Source organism: Bombina bombina, chromosome 9 (genome assembly GCF_027579735.1).
Source record: "Bombina bombina isolate aBomBom1 chromosome 9, aBomBom1.pri, whole genome shotgun sequence".
Taxonomy (NCBI): domain Eukaryota; kingdom Metazoa; phylum Chordata; class Amphibia; order Anura; family Bombinatoridae; genus Bombina; species Bombina bombina.
This window is the reverse complement of record NC_069507.1, coordinates 204,093,921-204,115,880: the sequence shown is the minus strand read 5'-3', so window position 1 is coordinate 204,115,880 and position 21,960 is coordinate 204,093,921.

The window sequence follows — 21,960 nt, the reverse complement described above, 5'->3', positions numbered from 1 at the left end:
GTTTTCCACAAAAAGTGTCTGGTGACATTATAAAGATGCCGGGTAGAGGGCAGTGTAATAGTTTCTAATATTATATCATTTGCTATCCAAAGTACATATTAATTGCATAATTTAACATAAATGTATTTATTGATAATTTGTGCAGTAAAACATTTTTAATATTAGCTATTTTTAGCTTATGATTGTCTAAGATTTTCACCGTGTGGTCAGTTAAATCAGCCAGGTTGTGCACCCAATAAAAAGGTCATGGGGAGAACACTGTAAACACACACACACACACACACACACACACACACATATATATATATATAAAATACGCTTTTTTATTTTGCTATAGTAATGGCAAAGCAATAGAAATAAGATAAAGAAACACAACACTATATGTAACTCTGTTTATTAAAGCAAATTGAGCTATTCAGGAGATTCAGCAATGTATGCTACTCCAGATAAAATATACCAAATCTAATTTTCTCTATGGTGTTTTTATATTTGCCTTTCAAAATTGTTTCTAACCCATGATCCTCTAGTCCCGTATTCTTGCCCTCACGTTGGGTTACAGAATGATTATGTTGCCGTTGCAAGTTTCTGACTCGTTGCAGATGACAGAGAGAGAAAAACCTTGACCCGTTTCCTGTGTAGTTTTTTTTTTTTGGCCACATGTGAAAGCTCTCGTTTTATTCATGAGCTGCCTTTAATTCAAGTACACTTAAACTCCAACACAAAGCAGCCAAGTGCTCTGCTCTCTCCATTACGCTCCCGTACAGGAAGGCTCATTGTGCAAATATAAGACAGGAAGACACAGTAACCTGCACAGATACAAGCCAACCCAATTAGCCAAACGCACAAACAGCTCTTATCCCTCAGAGGTTTAAGGAGAGTCTTTTTCAAACCTCCAATAAAGCAAACCTTACTGAGCCACTCGATATTGATTAGGCTGTGTTGAAAAGAAAATGTTTTGGCATCACAAACAAACTGCCCCAGTCATTTGGGCATTTATCGCACTTTAGATCATCTGCTTCAAAGTGACAACTGAGAACAAAGTTTTCAGGAAACACAAGATATTTTTATTTTTAAATAAAGTAAAAATAAATAGCAGGAATTATTGGCAAAATGTTAGCGTTAAAAGCATCAGTGTATAATCGTAAAGCAATATCTTTAAAGGGACATGATTTGGATAGAACATACAATTTTAAACAACTTTACTTCTATTATCAAATTTGCTTCGTTCTCTTGTTATCTTTTTCTGAAGGAACAGCATTGCACTACTGGCAGTTAGCTGAACACATCTAGTTAGCCAATCGCAAGACAAATGTGTGCAGGCGCCAATCGGAATCTAGCTAGGCTATGTGCGTATTTTTCAGTAAGGGATGCCAAGATAACCAAGCACATTTGAAAATAAAAAGTGTCTTAAAATGAAATGCTATATTAGAATCATGCAAGTTTAATTTTGACTTTCTTATACCTTTAAAGGGACATGTTACCTAAATGCTGAATCGTTTAAAAATGATGCAGCATATCTGTAAAAGGTTGACTAGAAAATATCACATGATCACCTTTATATAAAAAAATAAGATATTTTACTTAATTTCCTCAAAAGCTACATCCCATTGTAAAGAGATTTTAAGCATCCAATCGGGTTGCTAGCAGTGGCGGATCCAGGGGGGGGGCAACAGGGCAATTGCCCCCCCCGAGAATATAGTGAGAGAGGGCTTCCTGCAGTTCTAGTAGGGCGGCAGTTTTGGGGGAACGGCAAAGTGTCACAACTGCATATTTTTATTTTATTTATTTTTTTCCTGTAAATTTAAAAAACTTTTTTTTGTTATGCGGTCACGTGACCCGGTTTTTTGCCGAGGTCACGTGACGTTTCTGTTACTTCCGCCGCCCGCCTTCCTGTCCCAGACTGTTGCCGACTTGCCGCACATTGATGGAGGGAGACACGCACATGCGCACGTGATCTCCCTCCCAGGGCAGTGAGGATCGCACACATGAGGACGCATGATTGCAGCAGAGCAGACAGTGTGAGTGGGATCGTCGCAGATTGCACAGGAGTTGACAGTCACTGACTGGAGGCCGGAGCGGAGAGGACTGGTGAGGAGGGAGGGGGCCAGCAGGGCAGGGGTGGCCAGGCGGGAGGACTGATGAGGAGGGGGCTGATGAGCGTGGTGCCGGTGATATAGTGTAAAAGAGTCTAAGACCGTGGACTTGATAGTAAGACCGTGACGACTCACTGGAAAAGCAATGTTTAGTTCCTACCTGGCTGGTATGCATGACATGCATACCAGCCAGCCAAGCCAGGTAGGAACTAAACATTGCTTTTCCAGTGAGTCGTCACGGTCTTACTATCAAGTCCACGGTCTTAGACTCTTTTACACTATATCACCGGCACCACGCTCATCAGCCCCCTCCTCAAATTGCATGATCGATGTTTTGTGTAAAAAAGTGACTAATTTTCTTTTAAGCCTGACTACCTACCCCAGCAGGAAATCTCCTAGTAGCAGCCATGAAATCCGTGCTTGCAAAGCATCTGTTATTTTGGGCAGTAACAGTTGTTTTAAATAGTCTTTGTCTTTTTCACACAATAAATGCATGGCCATTGACTCGGTGCTGATAAATGCATACTAGGCATTCACAGTCCCCCAGATAAACTGTTCATGTGGCACTGTGGCAGTGCTTATTTTATTTCAGTAGAACTGGGTTGGGATTTGGGATTATAGTTTCCTGTTGTCTAACATAACATCTAATTGTGTTGCTGTCATCTTCTGATAGCATGTTTATTGTAGTTATTGTCTATTTCGTTTATAAGATGCCATTTTATATGTAAATATTAAAGAGCACAAGCTTCAGTTTCAGAACTGTTTAAATTGCTCAGTTTTATGGAAAACTTTGAAAACCCAATTGCACCATAAAATGTTCTTTATTTTTATTTTTTTAGGGCAGATTATCTGTCTGTAAAACAAGTTGATGTCACAATTTTAGTTTACATTTGTTGGAACTGTTTGGATTTCCAGGAAGGGGTGTGTCTTACTATAAAGAATCAAAATCTCTTATTAAATGTGTTTTATATGTAAAAAAAAAAAAATCTTTGTTGGGTGTAAATTATCTTTAGACCCTAACATGTTTTGTGGAAATTTAAAATTTTTATCTTTTTGAGAGGTGGAATCTGGTTGTGTATATGCAAGTAAGCCCCTTACTCAAAATGATTTAAATCTGTATGTTGGGAACCAAGCCAGTCATGTGGAAGTATTTTTGCAAAATAGCTGTTAGGGGTATTCATGGGGAATTTTGTGTATGAGTGTATATATGTATGTGTGTGTGTGTGTGTGTGTGTGAGTGGCTGTGTGTGTGTGGGGGGAGAGGGGCTGTGTGTGGGGGGAGAGGGGCTGTGTGTGGGGGGAGAGGGGCTGTGTGTGGGGGGAGAGGGGCTGTGTGTGTGGGAGAGGGGCTGTGTGTGTGGGAGAGGGGCTGTGTGAGGGAGAGGGGTTGTGTGTTTATATATATATATATATATATATTCAAATTACACCATGACCAAAAAATATTATGGCCGAAAAACAGCCTAAAACTTAGGGTGGGTAGGGGGTGGGGGGACAAAAAAATCTGGAAGTGCCCCTCCCGAGACCAGGCTCTGGATCCGCCACTGGTTGCTAGTACCAGGACTTGCAAGAGAACGTGCATCTGGCATGTGCAGGCACAGTCACTTTATTTTCCTCCTCAGATTAAGGAAGTTTACTATGAAATGTTGCTAAATGATGGAGAAATCCCAAAAGATCACAGTAAAGCAAGGTGTGAACTCAGGACTGATTATGCTGATTGGCTGCTGTTTGTTTTATCCTTTTTACCATGCAAATAAAGGTAAAAAGAGTAGCTGAAGGAAAACGGCTCACAGAACACTTACTCTGGTGAGCTGAATAAATGTTATGATAAAATATCTTTCTTTTTCACATAGAGATGTCCATGTGATATTTTCTAATCAGCATTTTACAGATACCACTGTTCTCCACAAAAAAATATGAAGTTCAAGTACAAAACCTCAAATCTGGAATTTCTAAATCCAAACCTTTTAATTGATATTTTTACAAACAATAGAATTATCAAAAAATACTATTTTCCTGCCTATAAGTCACAATCTTCTCTAGCTGTGTCTTTGGTTTGGTTTTTGTGTTCTAAAATGCAATAGTCTATACAAAATCAACTATTACCTTTCAGATTACAGTACTGTACTAGCTTTTTGATGGTACTATATATGCAAAAAGAATTAAAAATGATATAAATCTACCTTAAGCTTACATGTATAAGCTGTATATGACAGGTAAATATTGCCTGAATGACATACAATATGGCGGTTTACACTAAGTTCCATCCCTTCTCCAAACTGTCCCATTTTACAGCTGCAGATATACAAAAATCCAAACTATTCCAAAATACAAAACTTTTCCAGTCCCAAGTACTTTGGAAAAAGGGTTTTCTACCTGTAGTAGCATTATGATGTAGGCGAGTGGGGGGGAGTGTAATGTTTTGCAATATTATAATATTTTCTGTTATTTATAAATGTTACTTAACCCTTTCATGACCGGGCTAAAAATTGAAATCACTCGATCGTGCAAAAGAGTGCGAGATTTCAATTATGGGATTGGGTCTGGGGGGCGTCCCTAAGACACTAGGAACGCTCTCCAGACCACGATCAAATCCTGCAAGCCTAGTAGGCTTCAGGAAAGCCGTTTGCGATGAGGTTGTATTCCGTCATAACAGCTTTAAAGCCCAGTGCCATTGTGACGGAATACAACGGCATAACGGCATTAAAAGGTTAAAGGGATAGTAAACCTAAATATTTTATTTCATGATTCAGATAGAGCAGGCAATTTTAAGCAACTTTCTAATTTACTCCTAGTATCAATGTTTCTTTGTTCTCTTGGTATATTTATTTAAAAAAGCAGGAATGAAAACATTGAAGCCGGTCTATTTTGGTTCAGTACCCTGGATAGGGCTTTCTGATTGGTGGCTACATTTAGCCATCCAATCAGCAAGCGCAACCCAGGTTCGGAACCTAAAATGGGCCAGCTCCAAAGCTTTTATCCTGCAATTTTTAAATAAAGATACCAAGAGAACGAAGAAAAATTGATAATAGGAATAAACTAGAAAGTTGCTGAAAATTGCATGCTCTATCTGAATTGCTTAGACACCTTTATTTCCAGTTAGACAATGTCAATGTAACAAAAGAGAAATGTAAATGTTTTACAATCATAAATAGTTACATAAACTATTTCATTTTGCAAGTGTGTTTCTGAAGAGTTACAGTAGTAATTTTTTATTTCTGTGTTGTTAGCAGTTTGTGTTAGATGTTCAAGATATAATGTATGTAGCCAAGTTATATCAAAGACAATACTTATCATATATGTCTACACATTGCAAACCTTAAATTCTCCGGTTTTATTTAAACATTAATGTTAAATACCTAACCTACATCTAGAGACTTACCAACTGCCAATATCTTGGGCCTTATCACATGCCAATCTACTTATATAGTAAACAGCAGGCCCTTTGTCTAGTCATTTCCAGTGACCGTATGTTTTGTCATCCTCATAAAACCAGAAAATATTCAAGACTTCCTTACATGCGCCAAAAAGTTTATGGTGTATTTATACTCAGTTGCAACTGTGGCTAATTTTATGTAGGCAAAACAACTGATGTTGCCCATATTAGGATGACAAACCATTGGCCTGCTATGCATACTATCCTGAACACACGGAAAAGTAACCAGCCAGTTGCTAAATATTATATGGAGGCTGGACATACTGTGAGTAACTTGAGGTTTACAATTATAGACCATGTTTTCCCGTTGAAAAGAGGTGGAGATTGACACAAGAGGTTATTACAGTTGGAAGCCTGGTGGATTTACAGGTAAAGTACTCTCCATACACATGGACTGGGCATTTAAACTGGCATTGTTTTTTTTTTGGAGAGACAATTTTCCATTGTAGTGCAATTTAATGAGATAAAAGTGTAAAAATTAAATTGAAGTAATAATGTATAAAGTTTAACAATAAAAAATATCTTAGTTTCAAAAAAATTTCGGTTAGATACTTTTCACTATGCGCCCAGAGACCTTTGTATGTTTTTTAGTGGCGCTTCACTGAAAAAAACCCCCACTAAATTATTTCATAAAATCATCATAACACTGCAAACTGTTGACTATGATTCTGCTCTGAAGTCCAATTTTGACCATTTAAAGTTTTACTTACATGATCAAATGATTTTATCTACTGCTCATGTTTATCTATAACAGGGCATGCATGTAGCTGAGAGAAGTGTTCACTTATTTGGTGTTCCAGACATGTTAAGAGCCAGATTGCTTATTAACAAACCGTTGTCGTTATGCGGACCCCAACCTGTGTGTGAAATAAAACCTGTGCTTGTCATGATGTAGGATCGACAATCAGAATCTGTTGTCAGTGATCTGCTGACACAAGAGGCTGCAATAGTTGGTTGCATAGTGGTCAGCATTCCCACGGCTTCAATAGAGTGCCTTTGAAATCGCCATAAACACGTGTGATAATATCACAAAGCCTAACCAGGAAGTCTAGGTAGTTGGAAAAATATGGAGAGGGAAGCTCATTAAAATCCCTCAATTTTAACCACTCTTAGCAGCTACAGGCATCCAAGACCCTTCATTTAAAAGAGAATTACACCAAGCCCACCAAAAAAAATAATTGTTACAAATACACTACATGGTGCTTTAATGGGTAGGGAATCTTTAGGGATGAAGTTTATTCTATAGTAGTTTATATTATATCAAATTTGGCTCCACTGGATAACAATACAGTATGGTGATCACAGTAGCAACATTGGTCACTTGGCTATTTTTAATGTTATTACGTTAAATTGTAACAATAATATTATATTTTGAATCTGCTGAGGCTGCTGAAAAGAAAAAATATATATAATTTGAGTGGTTTACTCACTAAAATATGACTTACAATAGCATTTACCCATTAACTGCTGAGCCCATTCCTCCACTGTGCTAAGATGATTTGGAGTTTTTAAATGCTGCTCACAATTAAACCTGTATATATTCTATATAGTTCTGTTCAGCAGACCGAACAAATTAAAATTCTAGCTTTATTTTATTTATATTTGATTACATGTGAGAACTCTACAACAAAATTTTAATAAACAAGGTTGTAAAAAAACATAATTTATGCTTACCTGATAAATTTATTTCTCTTGTAGTGTATCCAGTCCACGGATCATCCATTACTTGTGGGATATTCTCCTTCCCAACAGGAAGTTGCAAGAGGATCACCCACAGCAGAGCTGCTGTATAGCTCCTCCCCTCACTGCTATATCCAGTCATTCGACCGAAACAAGCCGAGAAAAGGAGAAACCATAGGGTGCAGTGGTGACTGTAGTTTAATTAAAATTTAGACCTGCCTGAAAAGGACAGGGCGGGCCGTGGACTGGATACACTACAAGAGAAATAAATTTATCAGGTAAGCATTGTGACAGACCCTTCAGTCAGGACTGAAAGTGTTAACTTTATTTTCTAACCACAAGTGGCTGGCTCCAGCTACAATCTAATTAATGCTTAGCATTCTATTGTTTGATCACCCCCAGAGAGAAACGCCTAAGTGATAAGGAGAGTCAAGAGTGTCCTGTGGTTGAAGTGTTTAAGTAATATAATCCTATTGTATCATGTCAAGGGCGCTTCTCCCTTTTATCTAATGTACAACATTCTTTCAACCCCCATCTGAGGGGGGGTCAAAAACCTGTATAAATCTGTGTGCTGCCTTCAAATAAAGATGTCATTCTGTTTTAAACCTGAAACTGGCTGGGTTGTGAATTGCTGATTGTCTATGCAGGACATTGTTCATCTGGGGTTAACCCTTGGTACACAGTTGGTACCGTAACATTGGTGGCAAGCGACGGAATGAACCTTATCGCCCAGAAGAGCAACTACACATGCCAGTAACCTCAGGAAGAGGGGGATTATTACAATACTGACTAAGATGGAAAGAGTACCAGGGACAGAAGGAACCAATGGGCCCAGCATAGCAGACAGAACCCCCGCAGAAGCAAGCTTTGATCGGGCGGTTAAAATAAGACTGGCACATTATGGCCCCAACCCATCTGTGGAAATTATCGACCGGGTCATAGCAGCTGTGGAGGCCAACCTACTTCACCAAAGCGGCGCTGCAGCAAACCCAGTGGAAAAGAGAAAAGTAAATTTTGCAGCTTTTAAAAACTTCCTGGAAACAGAAGGAGAGATTGATGGGTACCTTGCGGATTTTGAGAGGCAATGTGCACTACACAAGGTACCCGCAGAGGACTGGGTCATGATATTATCCGGAAAATTATCCGGCCGGGCCAGTGAGGCTTTTCGGGCCATTCCAGATGAGGAAGTCGGGGATTATAATACTGTAAAAGAGGCTCTGCTCTCCAGGTATGCGGTTACACCGGAGGCATACCGGAGGCGGTTCAGAGACACTGTTAAATTGGCTGGTGATTCCTAACTTGAGTGGGCATGTAAGGTGCACCGCACAGCAGCTCACTGGATAGCGGGGTGCCAAGCCGTATCTGGGGAAGAGGTGCTGCAGCTATTCCTGTTGGAACATTGCTTCGACAAGTTACCCGCAGGAGTTCGAGAGTGGGTTCGGGACCGTAAACCCTCCACCCTGCATGAAGCGGCTCGCTTGGCAGATGAGTATACGGATGCCCGCAAACTGGACACTGCTACCACTAAGCCCCCTGCCAGAGTGGAGTACAGACCCCCAGTCACCCCAGCACCTGCCAGTTACCAACCCCCAACGCACCGCTATACCACACGGTCTCGGGCCACGAACTACCCTCAGAGAGCCCGGTTCAATTCGCGGGGCTACTCACAACCTATTCGGTGCTTTGGATGTAAGCAACTAGGGCACAAAAGACCAGAGTGTCCCCTAAACGCAGCGAACCAAGCACAGTCCTGGAGAAGACCCGCCGGCAGAATCCCACGTAACCCTCAGCCTGCGGCCCGCTACGTAGAGGCGCAAGAATGCTGGGGCATACTACATGAGGCAGACCTTGTGCAAGCTGCCCACCGGAATAACCGGCAACTGGTTAAAGTGAATGGGAAGGAGGTCAGTGGTCTACGGGATACTGGTGCTACCATGACCTTGCTTCGAAAGAACTTGGTGTCTGAGAAACAGCACACAGGAGACACTGTGGCTGTGAGGGTAGCAGGGGGCACTGTGTTCCGCCTGCCTGTTGCCAGGGTGCATTTGGATTGGGGAGGGGGCGCTAGACCTGTGAATGTGGGGGTCATGAAGGATTTACCAGCTGATGTTCTCCTTGGAAATACCTTGGTCCCCCTTGTTTCTGCCTATGCTCCCATGGGTCCCGCTGATGTTAACCCTGTGACTACCCGTGCTCAGATCCGTGCAGCAGAGACTGACCCCCCTGCTGCTAAGCCCCAGGACGCTGAGCTCAGTAAATCTCTATCCGCTATTGATATGTGGGAGTCACGTTACAATGCGCTGATGAAGGAGAAGAGTCACGTAGAGGATAAAATGGTCACGTTAAATAATCATGTAACAGTGCTAGCGGGAGAGAAGAGGAGTGCAGAGGAAAAAGCACGTTTAGAACAGGAATCTCTGCTAGACAAGCTGCACCGACAGACTGCAGAAAACACCAGCTTGAGAGTGGAACATGAAACATTAAGGACAAACTTAGTGACACTGGAGGAGAAGCTGACGCTGGCTCATAGGGAGGTGCAGCAACTCAAGGGCACCCTATGTCAGTATGAAGGGATTGTGGATACCTATAAAGAGCAGGTACAAAAACCACGTAAAGAAGCCGATGATATTTTGAAGGACTGTTTAGCCCTAGTCAGGGCACTGAAGAGGTTGAACCCTTATTTATACAGACAGGGATTCTCTCTCATAACGGGAATACAGATGGATTGTCCCAGCAAACTGACATGCCTACCACCCCTTAGTCCGGTCATCCCCAGGTTGACCCGCAAAAGGGTCAAGCCGGGTCTGCCGGAGTGTTCCACAAGGGGGGAGCTATGTGACAGACCCTTCAGTCAGGACTGAAAGTGTTAACTTTATTTTCTAACCACAAGTGGCTGGCTCCAGCTACAATCTAATTAATGCTTAGCATTCTATTGTTTGATCACCCCCAGAGAGAAACGCCTAAGTGATAAGGAGAGTCAAGAGTGTCCTGTGGTTGAAGTGTTTAAGTAATATAATCCTATTGTATCATGTCAAGGGCGCTTCTCCCTTTTATCTAATGTACAACATTCTTTCAACCCCCATCTGAGGGGGGGTCAAAAACCTGTATAAATCTGTGTGCTGCCTTCAAATAAAGATGTCATTCTGTTTTAAACCTGAAACTGGCTGGGTTGTGAATTGCTGATGGTCTATGCAGGACATTGTTCATCTGGGGTTAACCCTTGGTACACAGTTGGTACCGTAACATTAGCATAAATTATGTTTTCTCTTGTTAAGTGTATCCAGTCCACGGATTATCCATTACTTGTGGGATACCAATACCAAAGCTAAAGTACACGGATGATGGGAGGGACAAGGCAGGAACTTAAACGGAAGGAACCACTGCCTGTAGAACCCTTCTCCCAAAAACAGCCTTCGAAGAAGCAAAAGTATCAAATTTGGAAAATTTGGAAAAAGTATGAAGGGAAGACCAAGTTGCAGCCTTGCAAATCTGTTCAACAGAGGCCTCATTTTTAAAGGCCCAGGTGGAAGCCACAGCTCTAGTAGAATGAGCTGTAATCCTTTCAGGAGGCTGCTGTCCAGCAGTCTCATAGGCTAAACGGATTATACTCCGAAGCCAAAAAGAAAGAGAGGTTGACGAGGCCTTCTGACCTCTCCTCTGTCCAGAGTAAACAACAAACAGGTTAGATGTTTGGCGAAAATCTTTAGTAGCCTGTAAGTAAAACTTCAAGGCACGGACTACGTCTAGATTATGCAAAAGACGTTCCTTCTTTGAAGAAGGATTAGGACATAATGATGGAACAACAATCTCTTGATTGATATTCTTGTTAGAAACCACCTTAGGTAAAAACCCAGGTTTTGTACGCAGAACAACTTTATCTGAATGAAAGATCAGATAAGGAGAATCACAATGTAAGGCAGATAACTCCGAGACTCTTCAAGCCGAGGAAATAGCCATCAGAAAAAGAACTTTCCATGAAAGAAGTTTGATATCAATAGAATGAAGGGGTTCAAACGGAACCCCTTGAAGAACTTTAAGAACCAAGTTTAAGCTCCATGGAGGAGCAACAGGTTTAAACACAGGCTTAATTCTAACTAAAGCCTGACAAAATGCCTGAACGTCGAGGGGGCGGAGCTAACCGCCAAGCTGGAGAGACGTGTTTAGAGAGAGCTCCTTACTACCTACCTAAAAATAGCTATAAAACAGCTGTTTAAAATTGCTTTTTTCTTATCTCTGGAGGAGAACCTTCAATATTTTATACTCCTGCTAGCTGGAAATAACCTGATTGCACCGAGACAGCTGTCCTACCCACTAGCAGAAGATCTTCAGCCTCCCCACACTGAGGCCTGTCCCGACCTAAACTAGTAAAGATACCCGACTGATCGCTGCAACAAAGGCAGAGCATACCAGATATCTTGGCACACAGCCCCACTCGCGGGTAAAAGAGGGTTCGACTCAACCGCTACTGCTGCCCGGAGGGTCGGGGCTCCGCTCCGGTGCAGCAGGCAGTGGACAGTGGCAGAACTCCTGGGAGGGACCAGAGATCCAGCGCACACAAAAGCCGCACCGGCCAACGAGACTCACCTCTGACTATCTTTCCTGTCTGGGGGTGAGGGAGAGACCCGTGTAGGACTAGAGGGTGAAAACCTGAGAGACCGGAGACCCTAAATCACGCCGCAACTTCTTTGGCGCGAACCGCCGCCATCTTGTGCCTCTGTGGTGCGGACCTAGCGAGACGTCCAAGCTGCAGAGACCAGGTGAGAAGGATGATTAAGACAGCCTAAGTCCTTGTTGCCTTACCCGGTTGCACACACTTGACCCGCTCCACGCCTGCTAGCAATTAGAAAGTTACGCAGATAACTTCAACATATCCCAGAGTGAGGCCACATAACAGCTTATTAACGCAGCACCATATATACTCAAAGGTGTAACAAACTGGGCGACACTCTACCCTATTGCCCTTAAACAGCAGAAACTCCTCTTGCCTACTACAGAACAGGACCACTTAACGTCCATTGGCCCATCTATTTACCACTTAACAGACTAGGCCATTATTAAAACAGAATCTCCTGGCTCATTCTCTGGAGAGCCAGTACATAACTACCCTGTATGGCTCCCTTAAGAACTGACTTTCCTGCAGAGGTCAATAACCTTACACTTTTGAGATTACTATACATAACACCCTATACAGCACATGCTGTACTTGAAATTAGAACATATACCATAGAGGAAAGACCTCCTGGGTACCTACCCCTCTACTTTCACCTGGACAGGACACTTGTCAGCTACAGTAGGCTTTAACCTCTCTCCCTACCATTTCCCACCTGACTTCGCAGGTGGGTCATATCCTCATTCCCTTATCCCACTTTGTCGAGAGGAGACGCATCCCCTAGGGAGAGGGGTGCATAATCAAGACTATCGCAGCTTTCTGACAAGCTCTCATAAATAAGAGGTAAAAACTACATAAAATACATCCATTGCACAAGAAGACATTATTTTTTTTTCTCTTTTCTACCGCTGATGTAACCAGCAGTGCAGGACAAAGCTTTCGACCAGCAGACCTCTAGGCCACGTAGCTCTCAAGAGGACATATATTTTCATTTAAAAAGCAAAACTTTTAACAGCATGTAACTAAACCCCAAGTGTTTGTGGCCCCGCCGGGTAATGTACCATCATTAGCATATGTGAAGTAAGCAGGCCCTCCACAGTGATACATACGTGCCAATAAAAAGTCTTGTGTCTCACAGCAGCAGGATGTCGCAAGCCTACAAAAGGAAACAGAAGCCCCAAGCCACACCAAAGAGAACTGTTGCTGATCACTTCCAACACCATACTAACGCCCCCCAACCGGGCTCAGATGATGAATACTCAGATGTCGGGAGTGCTTCAGACACTCAGTCTGAATCATTACTAAAACAGAAAGCAACACAAGTTCTGAGAACGTCCGATAGCCCCAATAATAATATGATAGAAGCCATCCAGTCCCTATTATCTTCTCACCATGACTACCTGACCAAGAGATTTGACAGGTCTCATGCGGATTTAAAGAGAGATATTGGCCTCATAGGGGAGCGAACAGACGGGCTAGAACGCAAACAGGAAGACCTAGCAATAGATCACACCAACCTACTCGGATACTCCCAATCTCTAGCCATTCAAATCACAGATCTAGAGTTAAAACTGGCAGATCTAGAAGATAGATCTCGCCGTAACAATATTCGCATTAAAGGCATCCCGGAATCAGTTCTACCACAGGACCTAGAAAAATATCTTCAGGGCCTATTTGAAGCAGTACTGGGACCTGCAACAGGTTCTGAAACCCTTATAGATAGAGCCCACCGGGCCCTTAGAGCTCGCTCTGCAGATGGAGGCCAGCCAAGGGACGTCATAGCGAGGCTCCACTACTACACTTACAGAGAAAAAATATTCAGAGCTCTAGCCAGAGATAAACGCCTACCTGAAGAGTATGCCGGTCTGCAAGTCTATCCTGACCTTTCCACCCACACGCTGCAGATTCGCAGACACTACCAGCCCTTGACAAAAATACTGAGGGAGAAAGAATTAAGATACAGATGGGGTTTCCCAGTACGCCTCTTCATCACCAAAGATGGTCAGCAATATATGGCTTCCACTCCACAACAAGCCCGTGAATTACTCCAAAAATGGAACTTACTCCCTGCTGACGGAGAGGATCACTCTTCTGCCCCGGGATCGACTACTGGTCTAAGAGCATCAGCTCCACCATGGAAGCCTTTACCACAAAGACCCCCTAGCGCTGCTGGACATTCTAATGAGACCTTCAAGAAGCACAGAGACCTTACTGGCCCACACCAAGACTCAGACCCATAGAGAGCCTGCTTTTATGTGTTATGTTATACGTTTTCTACTTCATACTACCTCTGCTAGAACTCCTAAGAGAAACAACCAACTCATCACGGGAGGGAACATTCCTTAACCCCTGAAAATCTATCTCATGGATTGAAAAGAATGAAGACGGGTGAGATCTAAGCTATTATATAGTGTAGTTTACTTGTTTTTTTTTGCATGGGCACTTATAATAGACTTTAGACATGTTCGTTTTTTCTGGCTCTCATATTATGGTTCACATGTACACTGTTATGGTCTATTATCACAATGGACACTTATCATAGACTCCCATGTATGTTTTGTCACTGCTTATCTCTACAATGGACACTTATTAGAGACTTTAAACATGGGTATTCTCTTCTTTTATTGTCCACATATATACTGTTATTCATTATATAAGTTATAGGAATTGACTATGTTTGTCTCTTGTTATTGAATCACATGTTTATTCCTGATATTATAGAGCCTAATTATACACTTAAAAAATTGAATACCCCCAGACTTACCTACCTGACCATCCCAGATATCCGAGCATGACGGAAGTTGAGCTTAGACCAAACCTACCCCTAAATAATATGGCCATCTCTCCTGAGAGGATTTATCATTAGCTGACTTTGCCCTATGACCAGACCATGTTTTAATTCTCCCTGTAACACCTTATCCTATATAGAGATTGTCGAGATATTTTATTTCACTCCCTTACAGGCCTAATATGAGAGGGCTACCCCAACCCTGCTGAGATCTTTACTGACAGGCCCTGGCTAATGCGGTTCACTGACTTTTAGCTAGCGACTCATGGCCTAGTGAATCATACCATAACCTTAGCCCCGAATGTCCATACCACCATTAGGGAGATCTTGACTATATAGTACATAGAGTGTATTGTTGGGCGGGAAACGTTTAGTGATACCTAACAGGGGAGTGGTGATTGTGGAGTTTTCAATCACTCGATGTTGGGTTATCAAACATAACCCACAGTTCCTCCTGTTGAAATTGAAATTAATGTTTTGTTGGGAGGTTTACAGAGTTAATTGTTATTTTATATATGACATGCATGTTTCACATTTGTCTCTTCAGCTTTACTTTCTTTCTTCTCATCTTGCCTATTTCTCTCTCTTCCTTTCTTTCTTCTCTTTTCTTCTTGTTACATATGGCTCCAAACCGGCGGGGCCATGAACCCCTCTCCGCTTAGCTCCCCCCCAATTTATTAGTTGTGCCCCACTGGCATAGACCAGTAGGTGCACTCATTGCGAAAGTGTAAGCTCACCACTTTCAGCCAGTAACTGAGGTTCCTTAATTACTACATACCACTTCTCTCGTTCCAAAAACGTTCCACGAGCCCCTAGACCCCACTATAAACGCCCAGACCTCTGTAATTCTTAACTAGAATACACCTGCACTCCGATCAACTCAGGGAGTCTCGCCCACACCCCCAAAATGATCCCTATACGCATAGCCACGCTGAACGCGCAAGGCCTTAACTCTCCCACTAAGAGAAAACTATTACAGCAATATGCCCTGTTACACAAGGTTCACATTATGTTCCTACAAGAGACTCATTGGATGGGGGAGCCCCGTGTTTCTGGACTCTCCCAGCACTACCCAGTTTGTGAAACCGCTTCTAACCTAGAAAGTAAAAACAAAGGAGTTGCCATCTTGATTAGTAGAGAAATGTCATTTAAATTGGAATATGTTGAAAGAGACAGTGAGGGCAGATTTTTGATTCTCATCTGCTCACTCAATAACTCACTATTTACGTTGGTATCATTGTACGCACCCAACTCCAAGCAGATCCCATTCCTCCGTAAACTTTTAACACACATAGATCAGATTAAGAGGGGACACCTAGTAATAGGGGGAGACTTCAACATGGTCTGGAACCCAACCACTGACAAACAGTCCTCTGTTGCAAAGCATTCTGAGAGAAACACCTCTTCTATCTCCAATGCCTTTCGAAAACTTATATACCAGCATAACCTCTATGACGCCTGGAGGTGCTTAGCGCCCTCAGTGAAAGACTTCACGCATCATTCAAAGGCCCATAACTCGTACTCCAGACTGGACTATATATTCTGTGACTCATGGTCCTTGGACCAATTTGTCAACCCCAATATTAGACCATGCACGTGGTCAGACCATGACATGGTCTACCTAGACTTCACTAAGTTACAAGCTTCCATTAATAGACCCCCATGGAAACTCTCGGAGCAATGGCTATCGGAAATAGAGCTCCCTGCACTCCAAGAGACTGTACAGGAATTTCTGTCACATAATGACTCAGGACTCACTGATATCACTATGGTGTGGGCCGCCCTCAAAGCGTACCTGCGGGGACACTTTATAAAAAAAGCAGCCAGATTACGTAAAGAGGCTGGCCAACCCCTAGCGAAATTGTATGGAGATCTCCGAATCCTAGAGCAGGAGAATAAAACAAGCCCAAACGCTCAGATGGCCTTCAAATAGGACTCAACAGAGATGAAATCTCCAAAAGAGACTTATCACGGGTCCAGGAAAACCTACATAAGCTCAAGCAGCTATACTACCACAAGGGCAATAGAGCAGACAAACTCCTAGCCAATAAGCTCCGCAAGCACACACTGCAGAAAAGGATACCCTGCATTTCATAGAGTGAAGGCGTAGTATATTCCCCTAAAGAAATTGGATCAGCTTTCGCTGATTACTACTCCTCCCTATACAACATTGGGAACTCGAAAGCAGCTAGCGACCCTAAACATGTTAATATCTCCAGGTTCTTGGAGAGCTTGCCTGTGCCCACCCTATCTGTGGATTCCAGGGCCGAACTGGAACGACAGTTCACCTTACCGGAAGTCAAAGGAGCTATAAAAGACCTAGCTCCTCATAAGGCACCCGGACCAGATGGGTTCACGGTAACGTTCTACCGAGAGCTCTGCCCAATCATATCTCCGGTACTACTTCGACTGTTCCAGAGTGTAGCGACCAGGGGCGCCTTCCCGGCAAAATTCCTGGAGGCGAATATCACCACTATCCACAAAGAGGGTAAGGACCCACTATTGTGCTCCAGTTACAGACCCATATCGCTTATTAATGTCGACGCCAAAATATATGCCAAAATATTGGCAAACCGATTAGGGAAACATCTGCACACAATTATACACCTCGACCAAGTAGGTTTTGTCCAGGGGAGGCAGGGAACTGACAATACCCGACGCCTTTTAAATATATATTCAGAGGCAATAGACATGGGACTCCCTATACTCACCCTGTCACTTGACGCCGAGAAGGCCTTAGACAGGGTCAGATGGGCCTACCTATTCCAGACACTTTCAGCGTTTGGCGTGCCGGACCCGTTTATCACCGCGACTAAAGCACTGTATTCAACCCCAACCGCAGTTGTTAGGGGAGTGGGATTCTGCTCCCCTAAAATTACAATTAGTAATGGAACCAGACAGGGGTGCCCTCTCTCCCCTTTACTGTTCGTTCAAGCTATCGAACCCCTAGCAATTGCAATTAGAGAATTGACACTGATCCATGGGGTACAGATGCATGACACCCCCCAAAAGCTCGCACTCTTTGCTGACGATCTTACGATATTCCTTTCGGACCCAGTATATTCTCTCCCTCCCTTGATGGCCCCTTTTGAACAATTTGGAGACATCTCCTATTACAAATTAAATGTGACCAAAACGGAGGCTTACTCCATCAATATCCCTCAGAATGAGAGAGACGAGATCCAGCGCCTCTATTCTTTCAAGTGGTCCTGCAGGGGGATCCGCCACTTGGGAGTCTTTCTCTCTCATAAAAAGTCTGTGGTGATCAAGGAAAACTTTGAAACACTACTAGCAAAGGTCACCTCAGAAATTAATTCAAAGAGATATTGCGATGTATCTTGGATGGGCAGGGTAGCAGCCCTTAAAATGATGATCCTACCAAAGCTCACCTACCTATTTCGCTGTATCCCGATACCAGTCCCGGGGGCGCTGCTGAGGAGGTTCCAGACCCTCTTTAACTCATACACTTGGCATGACAAAAGACCCCGGGTGGCGGCACATATCTTGCAACAGCCAATAGAGAGAGGAGGCCTTGGCCTTCCCAGTATCAAAACATACTATGAGGCGGCAATGCTTACCCATGCTACAGCATGGGCTCAGACCCTCCCACCAATAAGATGGAGGGAACTGGAGCAGGCGTCGCTCCCAGCATACATCCTCTTGGAGGATCTTCTTTGGTTACCCCAACATTGGCAAACCAAGGTCCATGTCGCGAATGATATTGTGAAAGGGTGCCGAGATGCTTGGACTAAGCTGAGACATAATAAACTAGTGGCTCCCCACCCCTCACCAATACATCCAATAAGAGGTCTCTTGATAGGGCTACTTAACTCAAATCTCAGTTCATGGGCTACTACGGGGCTAAATTCCGTGAGAGACTTTTACAGAAACGGACAGCTACTGACACACAGAGACATGGTAGACCTGCCCACATTGTCCTCTAGACATCAATTTGACCTACTGAGACTCCGTACTCTAATGAGATCGTGGGGCTTTTTAGATGACACACTAAGAGACCTGACTGTCTGGGAGACGCGGTGGACTACCAATACGCAACTACACAAACCACTTTCGGTACACTATCACTGCCTTTTGGAGGAAGGGGCCACCCCAAAAACAGTACATATGAATGCTTGGGAAGAGGAGTTACAAGCTACATTCTCGGCAGAAATCTGGGAGAAAGCCATTGAACTAACGAAAAAGGCAACCCACTGTATCACTCTCTACGAGTTATATTTTAAGGTGATAACCAGATGGCACCTAGTACCCACAAAATTAAGGAAACTTTTCCCAGAACATTCACAGCTGTGCTGGAGGGAGTGCGGGGGACTGGGCTCCCCCATCCATGTTTGGTGGACCTGCCCCAAGCTAGCGATTTATTGGCAGAAAGTAGGTAAGATTTGTACAGAGCTGGAGTTAACTCAGGCCCTGAACCCAGCCCTAGCCATCTTGCACTTAGACATAGACAGGCTCCCTAAAGCTAAACAAAACCTCTTGATCTATTTTCTCATGTCTGCTAAACTGCTTATAGCCAGAAACTGGAAAAAGAGTCAGCCCCCTAGACTACAAAGTGTAATTGAGAACGTGAACTACCTCAAAAATATGGAAAATTATGTTGCTAGGGAGAGAAGGCAACTGAGTAATTATTGCGTTATTTGGGAACCCTGGGACTCTATGCTGACCCGCTCGACCCCTAGTTCTGGAATCTAGACACTGAGGGGAGGGTAGAGAGATGAGAACACACCCTCTCCAAACACCTTCGTCTGTGGCCCATATACTAGCTTCCTGCCCCCTCCCCTGTCTGAGACTTGTGATAGCAACCCAAAGTTCTACCTACCAGATAGCAAGCGGAGAGGGGTCGGAGAACTCCCTATCACATTTGGAACCTGAGTCACAACATACTGAGTAATACTTTGCTGATTGAGTACCTCTTTTTGACTGGTTTGTTGATTTTAAGGATTACACCTTTGTAAACTGATGCTATATACCTGTATACCTTTAAAATGTTCATTATATATACATAAGGTGACCTCTGTAAAAACGAGGATTTCTACACAGGAAGACGCCTCTATTCTTACCCCTTGACAGTAATATTTGAACCCTGTACATAAGAATACTCCTTTCGTACTTTGTTAAATGTTGACTTTGTTTATATTCATGTTCGAGAAAGGCTGTATGTTAAAAATATATCCTCAATAAAAATATTTATTTAAAAAAAAAAAAAAATGCCTGAACGTCTGGAACTTCTGCCAGACGCTTGTGTAAAAGAATAGACAGAGCAGAAATCTGTCCCTTTAAAGAACTAGCTGATAATCCTTTGTCCAAACCCTCTTGGAGGAAGGACAATATCCTAGGAATCCTAACCCTACTCCATGAGTAATTCTTGGATTCACACCAATGAAGATATTTACGCCATATCTTGTGGTAAATTTTCCTGGTGACAGGCTTTCGTGCCTGTATTAAGGTATCAATTACTGACTTGGAGAAGCCACGCTTTGATAGGATCAAGCGTTCAATCTCCATGCAGTCAGTCTCAGAGAAAGTAGATTCGGATGATTGAAAGGACCTTGTATTAGAAGGTCTTGTCTCAGAGGCAGAGTCCATGGTGGAAAGGATGACATGTCCACTAGGTCTGCATACCAGGTCCTGCGTGGCCACGCAGGCGCTATCAATATCACCGATGCTCTTTCCTGTTTGATTTTGGCAATCAGACGAGGGAGCAGAGGAAACGGTGGAAACACATAAGCCAGGTTGAAGAACCAAGGCGCTGCTAGAGCATCTATCAATGCCGCTTCTGGGTCCCTGGACCTGGATCCGTAACAAGGAAGCTTGGCGTTCTGGCGAGACGCCATGAGATCCAATTCTGGTTTGCCCCAACGGAGAACCAATTGAGCAAACACCCTCCGGATGGAGTTCCCATTCCCCCGGATGAAAAGTCTGACGACTTAGAAAATCCGCCTCCCAGTTCTCTACACCTGGGATATGGATCGCTGACAGGTGGCAAGAGTGAGTCTCTGCCCAGCGAATTATCTTGGAGACTTCTGACATCGCTAGGGAACTCCTGGTTCCCCCTTGATGGTTGATGTAAGCCACAGTCGTGATGTTGTCCGACTGAAATCTGATGAACCTCAGGGTTGCTAGCTGAGGCCAAGCCAGAAGAGCATTGAATATTGCTCTTAACTCCAGAATATTTATTGGGAGGAGTTTCTCCTCCTGAGTCCATGAACCCTGAGCCTTCAGGGAGTTCCAGACTGCACCCCAACCTAGAAGGCTGGCATCTGTTGTTACAATTGTCCAATCTGGTCTGCGAAAGGTCATACCCTTGGACAGATGGGCCCGAGATAACCACCAGAGAAGAGAATCTCTGGTTTCCTGATCCAGATTTAGTAGAGGGGACAAATCTGTGTAATCCCCATTCCACTGACTGATCATGCATAATTGCAGCGGTCTGAGATGCAGGCGCGCGAATGGCACTATGTCCATCGCCGCTACCATTAAGCCGATTACTTCCATGCACTGAGCCACTGTGGGGCGCGGAATGGAGTGAAGAACACGGCAAGCATTTAGAAGTTTTGATAACCTGGACTCCGTCAGGTAAATTTTGATTTCTACAGAATCTATTAGAGTCCCTAGGAAGGAAACCCTTCGTGAGAGGAGATAGAGAACTCTTTTCTTCGTTCACTTTCCACCCATGCGACCTCAGGAATGCCAGAACTATCACTGTATGAGATTTGGCAATTTGAAAGCTTGACGCCTGTATCAGGATATCGTCCAGGTAAGGAGCCACCGCTATGCCTCGCGGTCTTAGGACCGCCAGAAGTGAGCCCAGAACCTTTGTAAAAATTCTTGGGGCTGTAGCCAACCCGAATGGAAGAGCTACAAATTGGTAATGCCTATCTAGAAAGGCAAACCTCAGGAACTGATGATGATTCTTGTGAATCAGAATGTGAAGGTAGGCATCCTTTAAGTCCACTGTGGTCATGTACTGACCCTCTTGGATCATGGGTAAAATGGTTCGAATAGTTTCCATCTTGATTGACGGAACTCTGAGGAATTTGTTTAGGATCTTTAAATCCAAAATTGGTCTGAATGTTCCCTCTTTTTTGGGAACCACAAACAGATTTGAATAAAACCCCTGTCCTTGTTCCGTCCGCGGAACTGGATGGATCACTCCCATTACAAGGAGATCTTGTACACAGCTTAGGAATGCCTCTTTCTTTATCTTGTTTGCAGATAATCTTGAAAGGTGAAATCTCCCTTGTGGAGGAGAAGCTTTGAAGTTCAGAAGATATCCCTGAGATATGATCTCCAACGCCCAGGGATCCTGAACATCTCTTGCCCACGCCTGGGCGAA